The sequence below is a fragment of the Tachysurus fulvidraco genome, chromosome 3 (assembly GCF_022655615.1).
Source record: "Tachysurus fulvidraco isolate hzauxx_2018 chromosome 3, HZAU_PFXX_2.0, whole genome shotgun sequence".
NCBI lineage: Eukaryota > Metazoa > Chordata > Actinopteri > Siluriformes > Bagridae > Tachysurus > Tachysurus fulvidraco.
The window spans coordinates 20,255,702-20,261,719 of NC_062520.1; the positions used below are offsets into that span (position 1 = coordinate 20,255,702).

At 40.8% G+C, this 6,018-nt stretch overlaps 1 long non-coding RNA gene across 1 annotated transcript; it reads left to right on the forward strand.

Moving 5' to 3' along the window:
* Positions 1-346: 346 nt before the first annotated feature.
* Positions 347-1,861, forward strand: LOC125140865. The gene is made up of 2 exons (XR_007140167.1): positions 347-482; positions 1,269-1,861. It is a non-coding gene; the product is annotated as an uncharacterized LOC125140865 (long non-coding RNA).
* The last annotated feature ends 4,157 nt before the right edge of the window (positions 1,862-6,018 follow it).

The window sequence follows — 6,018 nt, forward strand, 5'->3', positions numbered from 1 at the left end:
TTCCAATAGCAGGTGCATGTCAAGGCAATAGATGGATGGTGGATTAAAACCATGCAGAAAAATAAAATTTACAGGCCAAACTGAGAAATGTTTCATTTGATTAGTTTTGATGTTTAAATGAATGCTGTGCATCACGTTCAGCTGTTTAATGCGCTCATTTCCTACAGTGTGCTCGACTTCCTCACCAATGGATAACCCTACAGGTGGGTTTGTATCATTATGTCCAGACTAAATATGTTTTTTTTTTTAGTTGAGTTCACAGTGATATAATAATTATACAATTTCCTCATTTGTATTATTCAATGTGGCTCCAGGGTCTGATTCGGTGGAATATCCAGGTCAGTCACAGAGGATAGATGATAATTCATAGTAATTAAGGTATTATGCTAAACATGGAATTAAATACACTTCTGCTGTCTCTGTTCTTTCAGACATTGCTGATGACAAGTCTAAAGAGAACAGCAAATCTGCTGATCAAACAGGTAAATTACATTGACATAGTATTATTGACTGTTACTGTGTAGTTAAACACATTAAAAGATAGATACATGAGCTTTTGTTACATTCATGAAATTTGGACATCTGAATGTGAGCTGATCAGATGATATATCGTCTTCTAACACAACATTTACCACCATATAGCCTACAATCACACACTTATATATTAAAAGACTGTTGGTCTGTTACAGAATTGAGCTACACCACATAATATTACACACACATTTGATTCAGAGGATTATGACCCCAGAGTTTAAAGAAAAGAAACTAACTGCCTGGTATGCCATATTTTTTCAAAATAAACCATATTTGAAGAGTGATTAGCATTAACCTGTAATGGTTATTTCCTTTATGTCACAAAAGGCATGTTATCAACAATATAGTAGACTTTATACACATATTATATTATATGAAATAATCAAATAAATATAATGGTAATTAAAAGACATTTGTGGCTCCCTCTTGCTTCAGACAGTGAAAATGCAGAAAGGACATACTGTATATGGACAAATATGTTAAGACAAAGACTGAGAAGAAACCCAGCAAAACACACAGTATATTTTAAATGATGTGGCAGTTTTCAGGGCTCTCGTATTATGGCTCTATTGATTTCAGTGAAACACAAAGACTACAGATTGCCTTTTGTTTTAGACAACTACAAACAGGGACATTAAAATGATTTAAATCAGCACTTTATCTACTTCCTAATATATTTACATCATTATATGTGTATATGAATTGTTTTTTTTTATTGTATGGTCCCTTGACAGAGAATAGGAGCAGCCAGGAGACGTATGGACCTTTGGATTCTGTGACAGACCAAAAGAGGAAGAGGAGAATGGACACTGAGAGAGGAAGAGAGGAACAGTTGTCTCAAAAGTTGTCTGAGACTGAGGCCAATTTTGTTGACATTTACTTACCTGAAAAACTTCAGACTAAAGAGAGAAGCAGAAAAGTCTATCTCTCTAAAGAATCCCTGAGTGATAGCCAGAATATTATTGATCAGAGTCAGGAGTGTGTGCAGATGTCCAGCTGGATGATGGGATATGCAGAAGGGGAAAACATTAGCATAGGTGGTGCAGGTGTACAGCCACAGAGTAAAGAGGGAGTCACAATTTATGACGGGCCAAGGAAATCATGTGCTGGTAGAAAGAGACTGAGGACACCAAGAACTCAGAGAGAGCAGCTGGACACAGATAGTGCAGAAAGAGTTAGCAGTAAGCTTCTAGACCAAGAGAACAGCAATGAGAGTATTCCAGCTCAAAACCTGTGACCTTTTTCAGTTTAGAACTCTTATTATTTTTGCTTGTTATTTTTGCTTGTTGTTGTGATCCTATAACTGTTAAAAATGGTCCAAACCTTTGTTGCTATTTTTGCTTTGTGTGTTATTCTTTCATTTATCCATGAGACATCTCTCTGAATACCAAACCCCTGCTCCTTAGTCAGACAGCCCTCATGATGGCTGCCACTTTTTGATCATCAGATGTAGACTTTGGGTCATCCAACAGCAAAGCGTTATCACACAGACCTTCCAGGTACAGCTGGCTCGTCCATGTCTGCTTGGGGCCATAAATTACGTAGCTCGTCACGTCTGCAGCAGGATCCATGTGCTCTAATGGACCTCAGAGAGTCTTTCGCCATCTCGTAATCATGACAGAGATGTCAGCGTGTTAGAGAAGATTTACAGCAGATTCTCACTCGTGGAGATTGTGAAATGTGCTCTCTAGTTGCAGCTGTGCTGCATGGTTATCATTCCAATCTCACTGATGCTACAGTGTAAAAAAAGAAACTCATTTAGAGAGACTTGTCTGTATGATGTAATCAAATAAAACACTGGAGAAAAAAATACTATTCGCTATTAAAAATGATTATTAAACATTATTAAAATTATACCTACAAACATGGATGAATATCTATAAATATAAATTACACTATAAAAAATGATTATTAAACACTATTATAATTCTAAACACACACACACACACACACATTCATACAGTGGTGTGTATTTTTTTGTCACACTTTATTGTTTCAGATCAACAAATGTAAATATTAGTCAAAGATAACACAAGTAAATACAATCCCTCCCTTCAATTACCGACGACTCATTCAACATGTCACAAAAGACCCCACAACAACATCCAAAGAACTGGAGGCCTCACTTGCCTCAGTTAAGGTCAGTGTTCATGACTCCACCATAAGAAAGAGATTGGGCAAAAATGGCCTGCATGGCAGAGCTAAAAGACAAAAACCACTGCTGAGCAAAAATAACATAAGGGCTTCTCTCAGATTTAGCAGAAAACATCTTGATGATCTCCAAGACTTTTGGGGAAAAACTGTGTGAACTGACGAGACAAAAGTTGAACTTTTTGGAATTTGTGAATCCCATTACATCTGGTGTAAAAGTAACACAGAAAAAGTAATTTCAGAAAAAGAACATCATATCAGCAGTGAAATATGGTGGTGGTAGTGTGATGGTCTGGGGCTGTTTTGCTGCTTCAGGACCTGGAAGACTTGCTGTGATAAATGAAACTATGAATTCTGCTGTCTACCACCAAAAATCCTGCAGGACAATGTGTGGCCATCTGTTTGTGACCTCAAGCTGAAGCGAACTTTGGTTCTTTAGCAGGACAATGATCCAAAACACATCAGCAAGTCCACCTCTGAATGGATGAAGAAAAACAAAATGAAGACTTTGGAGTGGCCTAGTCAAAGTCCTGCAATGAATCCTATTGAGATGCTGTGACATGACCTTAAAAAGGCCATTCATTCTCGAAAACCATCCAGTGTGGCTGAATTAAAAAATTCTGCGAAGATGACTGGACCAAAATTCCCCCACAGCGCTGTAAAAGACCTATTGCAAGTTATTGCAAATGCTAGATTGCAGTTCTTACTGCTAAGGGTGGCCCATCAGTTATTGGGTTTTGGGACAAGCACTTTTTTTACACAGGGCCATGTGGGTTTGGGTTTTGTTTTCCCTTAATAATAAAAACCTTCATTTAAAACTGCATGTTTACATTTACATTTACATTTACAGCATTTGGCAGACGCCCTTATCTAGAGCGACGTACATAAGTGCTTAAATCTCTAACATTAAATACATTAATGCTGGTTCACTAGGTTACATACTTAAGATACCATGAGTTTAAAACTTTTGTTCAAAGTTACAATGAAAAAGTGTCAATTTTTTTTTTTTATAAATGCAAAAGAAAAGGAAAGAAGTGCTAGTTGAAGTGTTTCCTGAATAAGTAGGTCTTCAACTGCCGCTTGAAAATAGCCAGTGACTCAGCTGTCCGGACCTCTATGGGAAGTTCATTCCACCACCTTGGTGCCAGAACAGAGAAGAGTCTTGTAGTATACTTGCCTCTTACCCTGAGAGATGGTGGAACCAGTTGAGCAGTGCTGGTAGATCGGAGGGTGCGGGGTGCAGTGCGAGGAATGATGAGGGCTTTGAGGTAAGAGGGAGCTGGTCTATTTTTGGCTTTGTAGGCCAGCATCAGTGTTTTGAATCGGATGCGTGCAGCTACAGGAAGCCAGTGGAGGGATCGCAGCAGCGGGGTGGTATGCGAGAACTTTGGCAGGTTGAAAACAAGCCGGGCAGCTGCATTTTGGATCATTTTCAGAGGACGGATTGTGTTCATAGGTAGACCTGCCAGCAGTGCATTGCAATAATCCAGTCTAGAAATGACAAGAGACTGAACAAGTACCTGAGCAGGCTATGTGGACAAAAATGGCAGAATCCTTCTAATGTTGTAGAGAAGAAACCGACATGAGCGAGTCACATTAGCAACATGAGAGGAAAAGGACAGTTGATTGTCCATGGTTACCCCAAGGTTGCGAGCTGTGGCTGAAGGGGAGATCAGATTGTTGTGCAAGGATATAGCAAGATCATGACCTGGGGATGAATCACCTGGGATGAACAGCAGTTCAGTTTTGCTAGGATTGAGCTTTAACTGATGAGCAGTCATCCATGATGAAATTTCTGCCAGACATGCTGAGATCCGGTCAGAAGCTGTGGCATCTGAGGGTGGGAAAGAGAAGATAAGTTGTGTATCATCAGCATAGCAGTGGTAAGAGAACCCATGTGATGAAATAACTTCCCCAAGAGAGTGAGTATACAGGGAGAAAAGAAGAGGACCAAGTACTGAGCCCTGTGGAAAACCAGTGGAGAGTCTGCATGGAGCAGATGTCACTCCCCTCCATGTTACCTGATATGAGCATCCTTCCAGGTAGGAGGCAAACCATTCCCAAGCTGATCCGCAAATCCCAAGACTCTTGAGGGTGGATAAGAGAGTCTTGTGGTTGACCGTATCAAACGCTGCTGAAAGGTCAAGGAGGATGTTGTGTTTATTTGTGTTATCTTTGACTTATATTTAATATATATATATATATATATATATATATATATATATATATATATATATATATATATATATATATATATATTAATTTTGTTTGATGATCTGAAACATTAAAGTGTGACAAACATGCAAAAAAATAAAAAATCAGGAAGGGGCCAACACTTTTTCTCACCACTGTACATACATACATACATACAGTACATACACACATACATACATAAATACTCTGCAAGAATGCTGTTTTATGAAGGCTTTGTTGGTCTCGCAAATATCTGATTAAAGATTGATCTGAATTTAGAATGTGAAAATGTCTATTTTTGTTAAACGTAAGAGAAATAAATAGGTGATCTTTGCTAAATATTGTGTTGCCATTTGCAAAAAAAAAAAAAAAAAGGGATATCCATCCATCCATCCATCCAATTTCTACCGCTTATCCGGGGCCGGGTCGCGGGGGCAGCAGTCTAAGCAGGGACACCCAGACTTCCCTCTCCCCAGACACTTCCTCCAGCTCTTCCGGGGAAATACCAAGGCGTTCCCAGGCCAGCCGAGAGACATAGTCCCTCCAGTGCATCCTAGTTCTTCCCCTGGGCCTCCTCCCGGTTGGACATGCCTGGAACACCTCCCCAGGGAGGCATCCAGGAGGCATCCGAAACAGATGCCTGAGCCACCTCAGCTGACCCCTCTCGATGTGGAGGAGCAGCGGCTCTACTCTGAGCTCCTCCCGAGTGACTGAGCTCTTCACCCAATCTCTAAGGGAGCGCCCAGCCACCCTGCGGAGGAAACTCATTTCGGCCGCCTGTATCCGGGATCTTGTCCTTTCGGTCATGACCCAAAGCTCATGACCATAGGCCAGGGTAGGAACGTAGATCGACTGGTAAATAGAGAGCTTCGCCTTACGGCTCAGCTCTTTCTTCACCACAACAGATTGGTATATCGACCGCATCACTGCAGAAGATACACCGATCCGCCTGTCGATCTCCTGCTCCATCCTTCCCTCACTCGTGAACAGGACCCCAAGATACTTAAACTCCTCCACTTGAGGCAGGAGCTCTCCACTAACCTGAAGGGGTCAAGCCACCCTTTTCCGGCTGAGAACCATGGCCTCGGACTTGGAGGTGCTGATTCTCATCCCCGCCGCTTCACACTCGGCTGCAAACCG